General features: G+C 45.1%; 1 pseudogene; it reads right to left on the reverse strand.

The window, feature by feature from the left end:
* Positions 1–410: 410 nt before the first annotated feature.
* LOC137639925 (uncharacterized) lies at positions 411–1148 on the reverse strand (annotated as a pseudogene).
* Positions 1149–20307: the final 19159 nt, after the last annotated feature.

Consider the following 20307-nt stretch of genomic DNA (forward strand, 5'->3'; position numbering starts at 1 on the left):
CTTTTGCAGGTAGTAAAAAGTTATTTCTTATACAGCTATGAACTGCATCCTTTGCCAGAGAGTCCGCTTTCTCATTTCCCTTTATATCGACATGAGCAGGAACCCAACAAAATTTAATATTCTTACCTCTATTTCCCAGTAGATATAGCCATTCAAGAATTTCGATTATTATTGGGAGCAGTGAATTGAAGTGGTTCATTGCCATCAATACACTCAAAGAGTCGCTAAATATAACAATCTTTATGAGGTAGCCGGAAGATTTCCTTGACTGCCATTAAAATAGCATAGCATTCAGCTGTAAAAATGAATGCTTGGTTAGGTAATCTTATACTTCGATTAAAATTTGGAAAACATATCCCAAATCCAACGCCAGCGCTGGATTTGGATCCATCTGTAAAAACAAAGAGTCCTTATGGCATTCTATGTGCTCCAAGAAAGTAACTCTCATTATCTCCTTGGATGTTCCTCGTTTTGAATCTTAATATACATTTACAGAAATCTACAAAGGGTAGATTCCATGGAGGTACTTTAGAGTACTCTACAGGTAAAATTTTACCCTTGGGGTTTTCATAGTCCTCCAAGGTTCTAAAAGCTCTATACCCTAACGGTTTAGGGTATCTAGGATGATTATCATAAAAACTAGTACATTTTAAATTAATAACCGTTTCATGTGTGAGTGACTTTGGCAGCTTCTGAAGTCTAAACCACTATCGAACCAGCGATGACTGGCGGTGAAGCTCCAAAGGCATTTCACAAGCATCTACTAACAAACTAGATATGGGAGATGACTTAAAAGCTCCACTGGCTAGTCTTATTCTAGCATTGTGTACAGAGTCTAATAATGCCAATGTTGTTTTTGTTGCTGAGGAATATATTTCACATCCATATGCAACTTTTGATGCAATTAATGCTTTGTAAAGCATTAGAGGGTGCTTTCGATCAGCACCCCAAGAAGTATGAGATAAAATTCTAATCATATTAAGAGACTGAATACATTTAACTTTCAAATTTTTAATATGAGGAACCCATTTTAACTTACTGTCAAATAATAACCCTAAAAACAAGGTCTCATCTTTGCCAGAAATTCTTTTCCCATATATGTACAAGTCAGGGTCCGGATGAATACCTCTTATACGGCAGAAATGCATCGCCACAGTTTTTGAAGCTGAAAACTTGAATCCTCGTTTGGCAGCCGATTCTGTTACCCTATTAATAGTTAGCTGAATCTTTCTTTCAGCAACAGCCATTCATGATGCTGCAAATGAGATAGAGAGGTCATCGACAAATAGGGTGTGCATGACATCATGAGGGATTACGTTACTAATACCATTTATGGACAAGGCAAATAATGTTACACTAAGGACACTGCCTTGTGGAACGCCGCCTTCTTGATTATGAATTGATGAGAATGTATTTCCTACTCTAACTTTAAATTGACGGTTACTCAGGAACGATCTAACAAACATTGGCAGTTCCCTTCTCAAGCCAATTTCATGGATGGTTTGAAGAATACCATGACTCCAGGTGGTATCGTATGCCTTCTCCAAGTCAAAGAAAATAGATATGTGATGCTTTTTGCTGGCAAAAGCTTCACAAATTGATGCCTCTAATCTTGCTAAGACATCAATGCAGGATCGCATTCGCCGGAAGCCACACTGAGGGGTTAATAAGTCCTTTCTGTTATAAAACCCATACCAGTCATACGTTCACCATCTTTTCCATCAATTTACATATACAAGATGTTAATGCAATCGGCCGATAGTTGGTCATAATTTTGCTATCTTTTCCAGGTTTCAAAAAGGCTAAAATTATACAAATGCTCCAAATATTAGTAAATAGACTTTCCAAATTCTATTGATGATACTGAGTAAAAAAAAAAAAAATAGTTTCTGTGGGTAAATGTTTAATCATTGAATAGGTGAAGTTTAATCATTGAATAGGTGATATTATCAATTCCAGGAGCCGAATAATTACATGTAGACAGGGCTGACAAAAGCTCTTACATGCTAAAATGACAAATTCGGAGATAATTTGTATTTTTCCTAACCATACAAACCTTACCTATTTACATTGGGTTTACCTTTTAGCGTAGCTGAAATGACGAGCCAATAGTTTTTAACGAGGGTTAATTACCCCCGCGCTAGTTAGCGGGCGGTTGGGGAAGGGTAGCTTGCTACCCCTCCCCCCCCACACACACCGGTGATTTGCTTCACTTCACTTAGAGGTAGGACTTGACTTGGGGGCCAGGGATGGTGGGCAAATATGTGTAAATAGCTAAGGTTTGTATGGTTAGGAAAAATACAAATTATCTCCGAATTTGTCATTTGTTCCGTAACCGAAATACAAACCACGCTATTTACATTGGGTGACTGACCCCTTAGGAAGGGTGGAAAGTCCCCAGCCTTACTGACTTCGGCTTTGCCCGGAGACTCAATCCCTCAGTGAGTAGCACTTGAGAGAAGGAGCCCCTGCACCTCACAAGTTCATTGCTTCGCTAGGAACGAGTGGCCTACATAAGTTGTGTGTGGAGGAAGGTGTGACTCGTCCTATGAAGTTGACCTTGAGACCTTTAGATAGGAATCTAGGATAGGACGTTCCCAATGCCACCTCGTCAGGGTATGGGGGATGCAACAGTATTAAGCTTAATACTAGGAGCACAAGGAAGCATGGGTTACCTGCAGAGGTCGAGGTCAGCTATGCGAGGACCAGGATGCTGCTTCCCCAAAGAGAGGGGAGAGGGGAGAATGAAGAAAGAAGTAAGGGTCAGACATACTCTCTTTCATTCACGCAGACTAACAACGTCCTCAACCTACTGCTACTTGTCCACAAAGGAGCCTGAGGTTAGACCAGCTGTTGTGCAGCCACCACAGGGCCGATAGAAAACGTATCGAGGCTCCTATGGGTCACGTCCTGCAGGTAGTGGGCTGTGAAGGTCGTCTGCAGCTTCCAGACCCCAGCTTGAAGCACCTGCGTCACAGAGAAGTTTCTCTTGAAGGCCAGGGACGGCCAGGGACGTAGCAACACCCCTGATATCGTGTGCCCTAGGGCGACGTGACGGAGGAGGGTCTGGATTCAAGGCATGGTGGATAACCCTTCGAATCCAAGCTGAGATGGTGTTCCTGGTGACCCTCCTCTTCGTCCTGCCTGTGCTCACAAACAATGCTCGCACTTGAGGACGGACTGCAGCCGTTCTCTTCAAGTAGTGCCTCAGACACCTCACTGGACATAGTAGCAGCTGGTCTGGGTCGCTTGTTACAGAGCGGAGACTCGCGATCCTGAAAGAGTCGAACCGAGGATCCAGCACTCCAGGATTCTGAGTCTTGGCTACAAACTCAGGGACGAACCTGAACGATACCTCCCCCCATCCCCTTGAATGGGCGATGTCATACGAGAGACCATGAAGTTCACTAACCCGCTTGGCTGAAGCCAAAGCGAGCAGGAAAGCCGTCTTCCAAGACAGGTGGTGATCGGAGGCCTGGCGTAATGGTTCGAAGGGAGGTCTCTTAAGAGACCTGAGGACCCGAACCACGTTCCAAGGAGGATTGAATTGAATATAGGATTTAGGCATTAAGCCAGGCACTGGGGCATCAAAGGCCATTCAGCGCTATATAACGAAAATCATTCAATCATATCTGCACACTCACAACATTTAGTATCATTTTAACCTTTAATACAAATCGTAACACTTTCATACAATAAAATCTAGATGTGAAATAAATAGGGATTAAAAGGGTAAAATAAATAAATAAATTAATAAAATCAATTATAGCTCGTAATATAACCCAATACTTTGCATAAATTTTCTCAAGTTCAGGGTATTACAGTTTTCCCCCAGTATATCTCTTAAAGGTTTGTCCTGGAGTAAATGTGTCCTCCTCTGAAGATTAAAAACAGGACAATCGACTAAAATATGTTTAACATCCATTGTCACTTGACAGGTATTACAAAGAGGGGCCTGTCTCCCTTCCCCACTCTTCATTAAATAATTGTGCGTTGCATGTGTATGGCCAATACGCAGCCTAGTTAAAATAATGGTATCCCTTCTACTTGTAGAATTACAAGATGACCATTTATCCACCAATGGGTGGATTTGTTTCAATTTTGTATTGGTGGTCAGTTCAGACCATCGAGCTTGCCACTTATTTTTACAGTAAAGATGAATCTCACTTTTAAGATCTTTGTAAGGAATACTCAAGGGGGATGGATTACTTAGCCCTGAAGCTTCCTTTGCTGCCTTATCTACTTGTTCATTCCCATCCACCCCAACATGGGCAGGGACCCAACAGAAGTGAACATTGATACTCTTCCTAGACTGCAGAAGTACTAACCAGTCCTGCACCTCTTGTACTAGATGATGGCCTGGCATGATTTGTTTTAATGAGAGTAAAACACTATTGGAATCCGTAAAAATTGTATAAAAACTATTTTGGTTGCCATTTTTAAAAATATGTTGGACTGCGAGAATTATTGCGTACAGCTCAGCAGTAAAAATTGAACAAGAGGATGGGAGTTTCCTTCTAATAACAATATCCCCCACCACAACTGCACTTCCAACTCCTGCAGCCAATTTGGAGCCATCTGTAAAAACATGTTTCCCATGATGTTGAGCAGCATGATTTAAAAACTCACTTTTCATAACCCTACTAGGTAAGGTATTTTTCCCTCCTGCCGTAAAACATACTTTAACAGGTGGATTACACCAAGGAGGAGACTTGGGATATCCTACCTCTGCTATCTGTGCTGTTAACAAGCCTACTTCTCTAGCATCATTTTTCAGCTGTACTTCCAAAGGCTTAGGCACTCTAGATCTGTTAGGAGCCCGATCTAAAGGCGCCCTAACATATTTACAGTTAGGATTGTTTCTCACAGCAAGGGGCCTAGCTAAAAACCTCAAACTCAACTCCTCTCTGCGAATGGAAAGGGGAGGTATGCCAGAATCAACATAGAGACTGTCAATGGGAGATGTTCTGTAAGCACCTGTGCAGATGCGAAGCCCAGCATTGTGAACAATATCAAGTTTTCCAAGTAAAGTCTTTGTAGCTGACCCATATATTTGGCATGCATAGTCTAACTTGCTCAGACACAAAGATGTATAAATTCTAAGCAAAGTTGTTCTATCAGCACCCCAATCAAAATGCGATATCACTTTCAGAATGTTCAGTGACTTCTTAACCCTGATAGATAGGTCATTTATATGGGGACCAAATGTCATTTTCTTGTCGAAAATGACTCCAAGAAACTTGACACTATCCTCTATGGCAAAATACAATCATTTAAGAAAAGGGTGGGGATCTCTTCCCTTTTACGAGTACGAGTAAAGCGAATGGCTTTGGTCTTCTGAGAAGAAAACATGAATCCACGAGAATTTGCCCATGCGGAAGCAGCATTTATTGCAATTTGAAGATTTTGGCATGCTTGTAGTGCAGATGATCCACTACAATAAATTGCAAAGTCATCGACAAATAGTGATCCTTGTATGCCAGGAGGTATGTGACTAATGAGACTATTAATAGCAACAGCAAACAAGGTCACACTCAATACGCTGCCTTGGGGGACACCTTCTTGCATGTAGGATGAAGATAGTTCTGACCCTACTCTCACTTTAATTGAGTGGTTTGATAAAAATTCTTCAATAAAAGAGAACATATGTCCTCCTATACCCCACGAGGCCAATTGCTTTAAAATACCACCCCTCCAGGTGGTGTCATATGCCTTTTCGAGGTCAAAAAAGACACCCACCACCTGGTTTTGGTTAGAAAACGCATTTGAAATTTCCCTTGATAACATCAGCAAAGGGTCTAGAGTACTTCGGTTCTTCCTAAAACCAAACTGTCTGTTAGATAAAAGATTTTTTGATTCTAGATACCACACACGTCTGTTGTTGATCATTCTCTCAAATAGTTTGCATATGCAACTGGTCAAGGATATGGGCCTATAACTAGATGGCAGTTCTGGGTCTTTACCAGACTTGTGGCCTGGAATTACAATTGAAGTATGCCAGGAATCAGGAGATGTATGGGAAGCCCATAGACCATTAAAGGTTTCTAATAAAAATTCCTTGGTATCCACTGGAAGATGTGATATCATTTCATACCGGATGCCATCCTCACCTGGGGCAGTTAAAGAAGAGCTGGAGATAGCATTTTGCATCTCCTCCATACTAAAAGGCAGGTTAAAAGCTTCAGTATTTGAAGAAGCAGGAGGAACAACAGATGTTGATGCTCTAATTTGTTGAAATGCTGGGGAATAGTTGTCCGCACTTGATACATGAGCAAAGTGCTTAGCAAGAACCTCTGCTACATCTTTGGGGTCAGATATATATATCTATTTTCCCTTAATAATGGTAGAGGCTTAGGGACGAATTTACCTTGAAGTTTTCTAATCTTGTCCCATATTTCCTTTGAAGGAGTTTTGGTATTAATATTAGATATATATTTCTTCCAAGATGCTCTCTTTGCTTTTTTAAAAATTCTTTTTTGTTTGGCACAGGCTCTGAGATATGCTATTCTATCTGCTAAATAGTTTGTCCTCAAGTATCTTCTGAAGCAAGTTCGGGTCACTTTTCTTGCGTTGGCACATTCTTTACTCCACCAAGGAACTACAGAGCGATAAGGTAAACCGCATGTTTTAGGTATAAACTTGCTAGCATTATCATCAATAATATTTTCAAGATGTTGATAGGCATGCACTGGAGATGTAAATTCATCATATTCTTTATCAGTGTGTGAACAGTTTTCATAAGCTGCCCAGTCTGCCTCATCTATCTTCCATTTTGGTGGACACTGAGAAGGAAGATTATGGACATAATTTAACATTATTGGCCAATGGTCACTGCCATGTAGGTGTTCATTTACTGACCAAAGGTAGTCCAATCGAATGGATGAGGAACAGATTGACAAATCAATGGCTGATGTAGAGTTGTGGAATACATCATACCTAGTTGGAGAACCATCATTCATTAGTATTACATCATTGTTGTCGATTAATTCTTCAACAAGATTACCCCATCTATCGCACACATTTCCACCCCATAAAGTATGCTTTGCATTAAAATCACCCATTAAAATAAAAGGGGCAGGAAGCTGATTGATCAAGTCTTGGAGGTCAGAAAGTCTAAGCCTTCTTGGACTACCAGCATGATCTAAGAGGAAAAGTTCTAAGGATGGTTCAATATATAGCGACCATAAAGTAATTTTTTTCCCGATATGAGTTCTAACTGCACATGCCTGTAGTGGTGTATTGAGTGGGATTGTTTCAAATTTTACAGATTTGTGAATAATAAAACCTGTACCACCTTGAGCTCTTGCAGCTTGCAAAGGAGGGGATCTACAAAAAACGGATTTTGAGCGAAGCGAAAAATCTATTTTTGGGTGAGATAGCCATGGCGTCCTGATGGAAGGTTCCTTTTTGGTAGCTTCCTTGGGTATAAGACTACTAAGATATTCCCAGAGAATTTAACCACAGGTTATCACAGAATTCTAACTTCTGGAGCGAGTATCTCAAAGGTTTCCCTTTAAGACATCGTAATACAACAGGGGACGCGCATGTCTGAACGCGCCACATAGCTATCTTCACCCCGAACAGAGTTAATGCTTCGGTGTGTAAGGACTGAGAATAGCTGGGAGCCGTTCCACAGCTAATCTCACTCGTGGCTACTACTGATACTCGAGACGTAAACAAACGGACGCCATTGCTCTAATGACGTCACGCCCGTCTTCATCCTGAAGCCAGTTGCTGCCCATCACCATGATACAGTAGCACAGGGTGGGAACAAAACTGGACGAAGTAGTAGGGAGGGTCCATCAGGACGCCATGGCTATCTCACCCAAAAATAGATTTTTCGCTTCGCTCAAAATCCGTTTTTTGGGTTCAAGCCATGGCGTCCTGATGGAAGAGTACCAGAGAATCAATGTATCGTGGTAGATTTTCCCCCAGTATTAAGTGCCTAGGCATTGACAAAACAGCAAAGTAATCTTAGATAAAGAACCATAGGGACGAAGTATCCTGCCCCCCTTGGCAGTGAAGTTCCCATGGGTTATGCCGACGTCAAAGTGGTATTGAAGGGCTATTCATCCTGAGAGAAGAACTTGAAGAACTTAGAGATGAAGCGGAATGTTTGGTATTTGTATAGGAACATTCTGAAATTAGACCAGTGGTGGTTGGACACTGTGTATAGAGTTCATCTCTTGGGTATCAGAAGTAAGTATTCGTGTAGGAACCTTACTTAGTCAGGGTGAATATAATTTAGGATTAGACATCTTAAATTCTTCATAACCATAAGAAAGGAGGAATAAATAAAACTATGACAGGTATGTATTTCATAGTAAGTAGGAGCTGATAGAGACGTACAAGTAATAAAATAGAAATTTTATTTCACAAATGCAGAAATTAAATAATTTACAGCAAAAAGTAAAGTTCATTTACAGTAATAATAATGTACATAGAAATAAAGGCTTGCTCTTGAATCTGAAAAGGAATTTCAGGATATTAGTAGGTACTCGTTCTCGAGGAACGCAAGTCTTTAAATAAAACACATCATGCTCAAGGCATGCGGCACTTGTGTGACACTATGACATTTCACCTGGGATAAGAACAGTTATAAAAGCACTAAGTGTTTTTCGACATCACTATGAATCGCTCGAGGGTCAACATAGGCACCCGAAGAGTTAGAGTCCCAAGTAACTCACTGTTCTACGCAGAGTTAGGTGCAGGTTTCATAACACTACCTGCGGCTACCACAAAATGTTTGACTTCGTGCACTTGTTTCGCATAGTGTTTAAAGAAAACTCGCGAGGCTTCCAGCCCGTGAAGTTTTTAAGGCTTTCAAAGTCCATGCTCTGAAAGAAATTCAGAGAAGATGCCACTTTTCTAGGATCATGACCAGCGGGTGTACTGTTCGGATCCGCTCTGCGAATGAAGTAGGTGATTTTCGCTCTTAATTGTTTCAGTGACAGGTCGCTGCCCGATGTTTCTCCTTTGAAGAGTTGGCCTCCACCAAAGTTCGAAGTTCTGCGAAGATAGACCTTGAGGCTCTCTACTGGACATAGAGAGACATCCTCCTTCAGGGGGCATATTCTCCAAGGGCCCCATCTTTTGGTGGGTAATTCATTTTTAGCGAGAAACGTCGGATCAGGGGAGAGGGTCACTTCTCCTGAATCGGTAAACAGGATGTGTCCTTCTTCTCTTGATAATGCCACTATTTCTCTGACTCGAGCTCCCGAAGCGAGAGCAAATAAAAATATAACTTTCTGAGTCAGATCCTTGAGGGGGCATGAATCGTTGTCCAAGTTGGAGGCGAAATGGAGTACCTTGTCTAGTGACCAGGAGATCGGTTTCGGTGGGGGTGCTGGACGTAGGCGAGCACATGCTTTTGGTAGTTTGTTGAAGATGTCGTTGGACAGATCAATTTGGAAAGCATATAGAATTGGTCTAGTCAAGGCCGATTTGCAGGTTGAAATCGTATTGGCTGCTAATCCTTGTCCATGAAGGTGAATAAAGAAGGACATACAGAAATCAATCGTGATTTCTTTAGGATTTTTTGTCTTGACAAAGGAGACCCATTTCCTCCAGGATGATTCATATTGCCGTCTCGTGGATTCGGTCTTGTATTCCTCTAGGAAGTCTAGACTTTTCTTCGAGATCCCAAACCTCTTCTTTGCGGCAAGGGAGAGAAAATCATGAGATGAAGGTCCTTGATTTTCGATGATGAAGCGAAGACAGTCGACTTCTGTACTTGTTGAGAGAGAACTGGGCCCGGGAGAGGGATCAGCTTGGGCTGCAGCTCCAGGACCAGGGTACCAGTTGCTCCGGGGCCACTTGGGAGCCACTAGGGCCGCTGTCCCTTTGAAGGTTCTCAGTTTGGAGAGGACTTTCAACAGAAGGTTGGTGGGAGGGAACAGGTAGATCTTGGACCATCTGTTCCAGTCCAGTGACATGGCGTCCACTGCTTCTGCTTTGGGGTCCTCGTACGGGGCTACGTACAGAGGAAGTTGATTGTTGTCGCTCGTTGCAAAGAGATCTATCTGAAGTTCTGGGACTTGGTGAGAGATGAAGGAGAACGATCTTGCGTCTAGAGACCATTCCGACTCTATCGGGTTTGTCCGAGATAGAGCATCCGCTGTCACGTTGCGGAATCCTTGTAGGTGAACTGCAGACAGGTGCCACTTCTTCTTCTCTGCCAGACGGAAGATTGGGAGAAGCACCTGATTTATCTGGGGCGATCTTGAGCCTTGGCGATTGAGACAACGAACTACCACCGAGTTGTCTAGGGTTAGACGGATGTGGATCGAGGGCGGCGGGGATAACTTCTTCAGTGTTAGAAGGACCGCCATGGCCTCCAAGATGTTTATGTGGAACGTCTTGAATAGTGGAGACCAGGTACCTTGAACCTGTTTCTGGTGGGAGTGACCTCCCCAACCTTCCAGTGAGGCATCCGTGTGGATGTTGAGTGATGGAGGAGGGTGTTGGAGAGGAATGGACCTTTTCAGGGCCTTTTCTTCCGACCACGGCTTTAGGAGGCGTCGCAGTCTGTTTGGAAGCCGTCTCTTGAGGTCTCTTCGAGCGATGGATGCCGAGCGTCTCCAGACTCCCGCGGCATCCTTTAGCTGTGCACGAAGCACTGGGTTTGTCACTGAGGCGAATTGTAGAGAGCCTAGAACTCGTTCCTGCTGTCGTCTTGAAATGCGTTTGGATTTCAGTAGTCGCTTGACAGACCCTGCTATTTCCTTCCTTTTCTTCTGGGGGATGGAAAGGCGGTGTGACTGAAGATTCCAGTGGATTCCCAACCACTGAAACTTCTGAGCTGGAGAGAGGCGAGATTTTTTCTCGTTGATCTTGAATCCCAGGTGTTCTAGGTACTGGGTAACTTCGTTGCAAGACTTTGCACACTCTTCGGGCGATGGAGCCCAGACTAGCCAGTCGTCGAGGTAGGCCATCACCTGGACGTTTCTTAGGCGGAGTTGTTGTACTATGGCATCCGCCAGTTTTGTGAAGATCCGAGGGGCCACGTTGAGGCCGAAGGGCATGGCCCGGAAGGCGTAGCTTTTCCTTTGGAGTCGAAATCCTAGGTAGGAGGAAGCGTGATGGTTCATTGGAACGTGCCAGTAGGCATCCGCCAGGTCTATAGAGACCGTATAGGAACCTTGAGGCAGAAGGGTCCTTATTTGTTGAAGCTTCAGCATCTTGAATTTGTTGTTCGCTATGAACTTGTTGAGGGGGGATAAGTCCAGAATGACTCTGAGTTTGTCTGAGTCCTTCTTGGGAACACAAAACAGTCTCCCTTGGAACCTGGTGGACTTTACCTTCCTTATCACCTTCTTGTTCAAGAGGTCTAGAACATATTCTTCCAGAAGGGGGGTTGATCGTTGGAAGAATTGCTGGAAGATTGGGGGTGGTTGAGTCCAACTCCAGCCTAGACCCTTCTTGACGATGCTGTGTGCCCAGGGATCGAAGGTCCAACGATCCTGGAATTGGCGGAGTCTTCCTCCCACCGGAAGCACTTCATTGCTTCTGGTGTCCCGAGGACTTGCTGCCTCGGCCGCTAGCTCCCTTTCCTCCTCCACCTCTGGAGGGACGGCGAGATGCGTCTTTGCTTGCACCCCTGAATGAGCCTCTACCTTTGGCATGAAAGGTAGTTGATTGTTGCTCAAAGGCAGGGGTGAAGACCGGTGACTGTGACAACACCGGTTGGGGGACCAATTGAAAGGTCTGTTGTGGTTGGGCAACCACTTGGGAGGTAGCGGGTCCCGGAAACTGACGTGTTTGCTGACGTTGCTGGGGTTTTGACTTTTGGGGTTTTCTCTTAGGCTGAGGTCCGTCGTCCTGAGAGGGTTTCCTTTTCCTGGACATGCCCCACTTGTGGAGAAGGTTCCTATTCTCCGTGGCGGCTCTGTCAGTGATTTCCTTCACAAGGTCAGAAGGAAAAAGGTGCTTTCCCCAGATGTTGGAGGAAATCAGCCTCCGGGGTTCGTGTTTCACGGTGGCACCGGCGAACACGAATTCACGACAGGCTCTTCGAGCCTTTATGAAGTGGTACAAGTCCTTCATTACAGTCAGTAAGTGGGATTTGGAGAGTACCATGTAGTGGTCTGGTACTCTAGTGTCACAGGCCATAACTTCAAGTTGGACTTGATGAGAAAGAGATGCCGCAAGCCTCTCCTTCGTGTCTTGTTCCCGACGAAGGAGGTGATTGTTGAGCGTAGGAAGGTCTTCATTAAACTGACGTCCGGCGACGTCAGGATCGAGCCTTCCCACGACGAAAGTATGTTGAACATCTTTCCAGTGTCGAGCGTCAGGGGGGGTCACGATGGAGAAGGGTCTGCACTCCTCCAGTGCAGGGCAGGGTTTCCCTTCGTCCGCCGCTTTAAGGCATGCAGCTAATGCCTTTTCCAAGAATGGAAGAACCGCAGTTTCAGGTGCAACGTAAGTAGGGTGCTTCTTGCTCAATGCCGGAAGCTTAGAGCAGGTAAAGCCTCTACTCTTGAATGCGGAGGCTAGCATAGCCTGGGCCTTTGCGAGATCGAACACTATCTCTTCCTTAGGTTCGGTCTCTTCCTTCGAGGCAGGTTCGGAACGAAGCCGGACGTAACAGTCCGGGTAGGCCTCAAAGTTTGGGAAGAACTCCACGTCTTCCAAAGGGACCGTGCCGATCTTATCACTGACAAAGATCCTGCCGGTCGCAATAACCATATGCTCTGCATACCTCCACAGGTTGGCATGAGAGCAAGCGGGGAGATCCTTGACCGAAATCTTCTTCGGCTCTCTGGATCCTATCATCGACCTGATGGACTCCTGGTTCTCCTTCAGCCTGTCGTCCATGACGGCTCTAATCAGTCGGATCAATTCTTGAGTGGAAGAAGAAGGATCCGGAGTCGAGGAGGTAGACGGAATAGACATTTCCGTCGGTGTAGGAGTAGGAGGGGGGATGGACGGGGGAGCGACCTCTTGCTCCGACTCGGTGTATTCCACCTTGTCTTCGTCATCTTCGGCTCCTTGAGCCATAAGCGTTTTCTCCGTGTCTTCCGAGACATCCGAAATCTGTTCGTCATCTTCGGAATCCAAACGACACTCGTGCATGGACTGAGCCATGACTACATCAGGTTCCACCGTAATTTGGACAGTGGGGATCACGTCTTTGGGTACCACTGAGTCAGGGGAGGCCTTAGGGAACAATATTGACCTCAGTTCTTCGGTGGCCAGGTAAGGTCCGGTAGCATTTTTCTGGAAGCCACGCACCCACTTGCTCAGCTTTTCACGAGAAATGTCTCTAATCTCCGCTGAGGGAGGATTATGGAAGGCCTCAACTAGGTGAGCCTGACAGACCGTACAATCCAGTGGATTCCAAAACTTCAAATCCCCTTTCTTGTCTGCACAAGGGGCGTGAGTTCTGCAAGCCGTATGCCCGTAAAACTGCGGGCGTTTCACAGCGCAGAAGGCGAAATCACACTTCATCTGCTCCTCCTGTGGAAGAAAGAGAAAATGAGTATGGGGGAGTCATAAGAATGGCTCTTAAACTAAGTTAATATTAATTATTAATTTTAACTTAATGAAGGTGTGATGCATAGAGAATGAAAATAGTAAAGGAGAACATGCTCCATGCATCTCGCCCGGCTGGTTACCATAAGCTTGGTCCCTGGATAATCCGAGTGACCGAGGACACCGGATATAATTCCTTAGAACTCCAAGTATTTTGGAATTCCATGGAAAAATCCAAGGACAAGATTGGGACCGAATTCATTCGGTTCCCAGTTAAGGGCCAGAAGGCCTCTTTTTAAAAAGGTAACTGCTTCTGGCAACCAGCCGTGCTAAGATGCACATAGCATGCTGGAATTAGAAGAATGCAAAGAGACAGCATGATCACTAATAGAGCAGTACTAGGTACTGATCTTAATAGCAGAAACAGCCTATCTGTTTGCGATATAGGGCTATCATTGTCTTATGATAGCTACAGGAAGGGGGTGCAAGTATTCTTGACGCCTCCGGGGCATCCGGCAAGCCGCCGGCATGCCGGAGCTCGCTCCAGCATAGATTCTGGCATTAGGACAGACAATGTTCAAAGTCAGTCAAATACCAGGATGGCGGCCGCCGGCACAACGGCGGCACGCCGGCAGGGAGCGGCGGCTCCGGCAGTCGGAGGATGCCGGATTGGTGACTGGGATAAGGATGGTTAAAGCTGTACCGGGTTGCCGGCAGTATATGCCGGCACTCCGGCGGTCGACCGGCAAGCGGACGACAAGCTAGGAGGAGGAGAGCCGCCGGTAGTAGCCGGCGGCAGCCGGCAGTCCCTCGGTACACGGGGGGCTGGCGGCAAGGATAGGAAGAGTCACCAAGTAGGAGGCAGGTATTGCCGACAGTAGAGGCGGCAAGAGACCGGCACCCGGATAGGGAGAGAGACAGGGGGGAGGGGGGAAGGGATGTAGGAAGTACCATCAGGATTCCAGACATCCCTCCCCCTCCCTGAGAGGGTGTACCCATGATAGAGGCAGGCTCTAACATCCATGAGCAGGGGTCACTAGGGACCGGGAGCAAGGTAGCCCAAGGGAGGGCTAGGGAACACCCAAAAAGGTGGGGGGGGGAGACTCCCATATGCAGAGCTATTCTAGCAACTAACCTTATAGGACACTATGAAGGTATATGTACCAGAGCGGACTGCACATGGAAGCTCGGGTAGCCCTACTATTCCACCCTAAGGAGGAGTTGTAGGACAGGGGACAGATGGGTATAAACTAACCTAAGCATAGGCTAGGCTATACAAGAGATAGGTGGGGAGGGAGAAGAGAGAAGTCTTCCCAGGAAGGGTTTCTGTACCAGAGCGGCCACTAAGGAAAGGGAGGACACTCCCTAACCTAAGATCAGGCAGATCAGCTAAAACGGTGCAAGAGTACAGTTTCAGCATGAAACAGAGAAACCTTCCTAACCTAACCTAGAGCAGGGCTAAGAGTCCTGAACTAGGAAAGGAAGAAGACATATCGCTATCGCAGGAAAGTCATAGACTATCCTAGCCATAGAGGTAGGGCTAGCCTAACCTCACTCTCGGACGCAACCCTAAAGGGGGTTCATTCCTTTAGGGAGGACAGAGAGGCGATATATACTCTATTAGACACTTAATCCCTTTACTCAGAAAAGGAATCAAGGCTAAATAGAGGGAATGCCAAGGCAGGGGATGAAGGAAGCATATAGGGGTCCTATCATTAGGTTAGGCTAGAAAGAGTCACTGACTAGCCTATCCCTTATATGGTCCCTGAAGGCGAAAACATTTGCATCACTGTCAAAAGTATTGTAAAATAATGCCACTATCTTCATAACTTAGTCTAGGATCACTAATAAATCATGCATGAACACTTGTATGTAGGCTCCTGGCCTGGGGGCTATAGTAGCCGACTGGTATGAGGTCAATCGATGACCGATAAAAAGCGTCTAAACACGATATAAAAGTTCCTAGCTATGAAGACTAAATAAACTAATGTAATCGATTAGTATATAAGGCCGGAAACGTTGTTGTGGCTAACTAAATAAGACATGCATAACAACAACGACGCCATAAAATGGCGGGTCCGGTAGAGGCACAGCTCTGCCACAAAACAGCAATTATCTCGAAAAGTAATATTTACTTTACGGCCAGAGCTTAATTAAACAATACTGGAACCTTGTACTCAACTTTCCAGAAGAAGGCGAGGCTGAAGGTAACGACATAGCGAAGATGCAAAACGATAAAGTTAACACAGGGAAAATCCGTCTAAGTAGGGCAGCTACTAAACAAAGGATGAAGACGGGCGTGACGTCATTAGAGCAATGGCGTCCGTTTGTTTACGTCTCGAGTATCAGTAGTAGCCACGAGTGAGATTAGCTGTGGAACGGCTCCCAGCTATTCTCAGTCCTTACACACCGAAGCATTAACTCTGTTCGGGGTGAAGATAGCTATGTGGCGCGTTCAGACTTGCGCGTCCCCTGTTGTATTACGATGTCTTAAAGGGAAACCTTTGAGATACTCGCTCCAGAAGTTAGAATTCTGTGATAACCTGTGGTTAAATTCTCTGGGAATATCTTAGTAGTCTTATACCCAAGGAAGCTACCAAAAAGGAACCTTCCATCAGGACGCCATGGCTTGAGCCCAAAAATGATAATTGAGTCCAGGATTAAATGGTTTGTCACGGATCTTGGTTTCCTGTAGGCAAATTACCTTCGTGTCTGAGTCCCTGGTTAAAGTTTTTATTTGCTCAATGCTAGTACTTAGACCTCTGCAATTCCACTGGATGATAGACATTATCTTTTGTTATTATTTTTCTTTGTCTCATTTGTCTTTTGGGACTTTTCAGATGAAGCCATGTAAGGCCTGGAGATGGAAGGCTTTACTAGGCCACCACTCTTCTTTTCTTTCTTTCTAGGATCTTTATAAGAGTCAACCTTAGGATCATGAGCAGTAGGGCACTTACCTGACTTAGATGAAGGTGAGGATGATGGGGACCTTTTCCTCTTTGGAAGATCTTGTTTTCCAATCTCCATCAAAACAGGTAGAGATTCTGCCTGAGACAATACATTTAAGGTGGTGAAAGCCACATTGGCTTCCTTGGAGGATTGTGCTAGAACTTCAACAGTTCGAGCACTTAACCCAGAAGGCTGGGCTACTACCTCTAGGGGAGATGCTCCTATCGGTGACAACACTTTGGTGTGTTGGAAACCATATTGACCTCTTTGGAGGTTTGTGCTCTGGCTTTTATAGGCTGAGCACTTGACCCAGATGGCTGGGCTACTACCACTAAGGGAGATGCACCTGACGGGCCAGGTGCTGCCACTGGCCCCCTGTGGTAGTAACGGGTAGTGGATTATAATCTTTTGTTGGCATCTTAACCGCGCGAGCAAAATCAAGTTGCCGATTGAGTAAATGCTTTGCATAACCTACACTTATATGTTCAGCATTTGCTTTCAAGATTGCAGCTTCTTCTTTCTTGTATTCTCTACATCTTTTATCATTTGATTTATGATGATCTTTACAGTTTGCACAGGTTGTATCTCTGTTGCACTGGCCATGTTCTAACAAAGAACAGTTAATACAGATCTTCGTATTATTGCAGTACCGGGAAGGGTGACCGTACTTGAAACAATTAAAGCATTGTAAAGGCCTAGGTTTATATTCTCGAACACGTACTCTTTCATTCTCAATAACTATATGATCTGGTATAACAGGGGTTTCAAATGTTAAAACTACCATGGTTGTTTGAGGGATCTTACTTACTTTCCAAACATTAGCAGGGCACATGTCCAGAATTTCTGGTTCTGAGAATTCATATAGATCTTTATCAAAAACTACCCCTTTACCATAGCTGAAGCTCATATGTGGTTTAATATCCTTAATAGGATCAATTTCTGCAATCTTCATGCCACAAAGCATGTGAGCTTGAGTATCTGATTTTGCATTAATCAAAACAGATTGCTTACCGTATCTACTAATATCCTTACTTTTAATTAAACCAACTTTTTTTGTATAAATTTACTAATCTTATAATAGTTATAATTATCTATCTTCCCAGATGCAATTATCCATGTTGGGGGCTTGGGGGTTCTTTCTTCTGGAAGTCTATGCTCTATTTCTTTTTCCATCCATTCTTCTGGTTTATATACCTCTAGGTGTCTTGGTGCTTTATCACATAGAGCCCCAGAAATCAAATAATTGTCAATTTTTATGCTTTCTAAATTTTTATTTGCTTCTAAAGCAATCTCAAAACTTGAAAATGATACCCAAGCTTCCCAAAAGCCTTTACTACCATTAAGCTCCATTAAAATTTCTTTGATTGCCCCAAATCTACAGAAGGCTTCATGAATTATGTCATAGCTACAACCAATTGGTATGTTTTTTAAGTGGAGAATTTTCAGATTTTTTGTTGGATCTGGTAATGAGCCAGAACCAGAGAGTAAAGTATTACGGTTATTACAAGCATCATTTTCCACCAGTGCCGATAAATTGTCTTAACAACACTGGTCAGAGAAGTATTGTTGGAGGAATCCTTATTATTGCCGAGGTTGTCAACAGAGCTTTCCCTATTTAAACAAGCAGAAGTCGTCAACAGTGTCTGGGGTTCGTCATTTGATCCAGGGATACGGGGAATATTAAGTTTACTCATTAATTATTTTTTCAGGGGGAGGGAAGGGGTCATAATAACAATGAAAAAAAAAAAAACAATGGAAAAAAATAAAGTTTAAAGGAGAGAAAAAATTAAGACTGTCTGAAATTCCAAAGAAGACACCGTTAGCCTTTCCTGGAATTAATTTCTCCACCAATGACACCTGTGAAAGCTGCTTACCAAATGTCCACTCCCTACCCTACCACAAAGGGATGGTACCACTATGATTAGAGTGGCTCAAGTGTATGCCAAACCCGCTTGATGGGACTGAGAGCATTTCAAGAATACAATCATCCCCACTCTAATCATAGTGGCAGGAAAACCGGACAGAATGCCGAGAGTCCTATCTCTATAAAGTCGCCAACCCCTGGAATCCGAAGGCCAAATTTCCTACGAGATAGTTCCGCGTGCCAGTATGGGAATACTGACACTTCTAGGTGTCCAAACATTTTCGGGCAGTTGGCAAGACCACCACAGCTCCCACAATTGATTTGAAATAAAAACCGATCACGGATACAATGTCCCCTCTAAAAAAACCTGGACAGTGAAATGGGTAAGAGTGTTTTGACAGCAAGGTTGGAGACAGCTGATAATTATGAAGGAGGAATAAGCAATAAGAGGTAATAGAAAAAGAATGAGAGAAATTTAGAGTCTAACTGAGGAAAAGAAATTCCCCAGTTCGAGAGCCCTCTTGCCCGTCACAAGCCTTCAGCACGGGAATGATATGCCGTGTTGGAGCCCAATGACTTCATCAAGGCATTCTCTCGTTAAGAGGGCGTTCCAAGGAGGAGGTCTTACTTCCGACTGGGGGCAGGTAAGCTCATAGCTACGTATGAGTAGAGAGAGTTCTAGCAAGGAAGAAATATCCACGCCTTTCAGCCTGAAGGCCAAGCTTAAGGCTGAGCGATAGCCTTTCACTGCCGAGACAGAAAGGCACATTTCCTCCCGCAGATAAACGAGGAAGTCCGCTATTGCTGGAATAGTGGCCTCGAGTGGAGAGATACCCCTCCCACGACACCAACCACAAAAGATTCTCCACTTCGCCTGGTAGACTCCCTCAGAGGACCTTCGCAGGTGCCGAGACATTCTCTCCGCAACCTGTTGTGAAAAGCCTCTCTCCGTGAGGAGACGCTGGATAGTCTCCAGGCGTGAAGCCGAAGCGAGGCCACGGCCTGGTGAGGGACGTTGGAGTGAGGTTGTCTGAAAAGCTCGTGTCGTGGAGGAAGTTCCCTCGGGAGCTCCGGGAACCATTCCGTGTGATGCCATAGCGGAGCTACCAGAGTCATCGAACAGTTGACCGATAGTCTGGTCCTGTTGAGCACCCTTCTCCTCAGACAGAACGGTGGGAAGGCGTACACGTCGATGTTGTCCCACCGTTGCTGGAAAGCATCTTGCCAGAGTGCCTTGGGGTCCGGGACTAGGGAGCAGTACAGAGGCAGCTTGAAATTCAACGCTGTCGCAAACAGGTTACCGGTCGTGGAACCCCACAAAGTCAGGACTTTGTTGGCTATCTGAGGATCCAAAGACCACTCGGTACTCACTATCTGCGAGGCCCTGCTCAGACTGTCAGCGAGCACATTCCTCTTGCCAGGAATGAAGAGCTGATAGTGTTATCGAGTGGACTTCGGTCCACCTCAGAATCTCTACTGCAAGATGGGATAGCTGCTGCGAAAAAATGCCTCCCTGCTTATTGATATAAGCCACTACCGTGGTGTTGTCGTTCATCACCACCACGGAGTGACCCGCCAGGGTCCGTTGGAACTGCTGAAGAGCCAGAAAGACGGCCTTCAACTCTAGCAGGTTGATGTGCAGGCACTTTTCTGATTCTGACCAAAGGCCTGAGGTCCTCTGGTTCAGAACGTGCGCCCCCCCCCCACCCTTATTTTGACGCGTCCGAAAACAGAGTCAATTCCGGGGGGAGGACGAGAAGACTCACTCCCTTCCGCAGGTTCTTGTCGACCAGCCACCACCGCAAGTCCGTCCGTTCCAAAGATCCTATCGGGATCAGAATGTCCGGGGAATCGGATCCTTGATTCCACCGGGACTTGAGCTGCAACTGCAGGGATCTCATCCTGAGGCGGCTGTTTGGAACCAGACAAGCCAGGGAGGACAGGTGACCTAAGAGACACAACCACGACTGGGCGGGGAGCTCTTCTCGCCTGAGGAAGGGTTTCGCCACCCTCCTCAGCCT

This window comes from Palaemon carinicauda, chromosome 1 (assembly GCF_036898095.1).
Source record: "Palaemon carinicauda isolate YSFRI2023 chromosome 1, ASM3689809v2, whole genome shotgun sequence".
Classification (NCBI taxonomy): domain Eukaryota; kingdom Metazoa; phylum Arthropoda; class Malacostraca; order Decapoda; family Palaemonidae; genus Palaemon; species Palaemon carinicauda.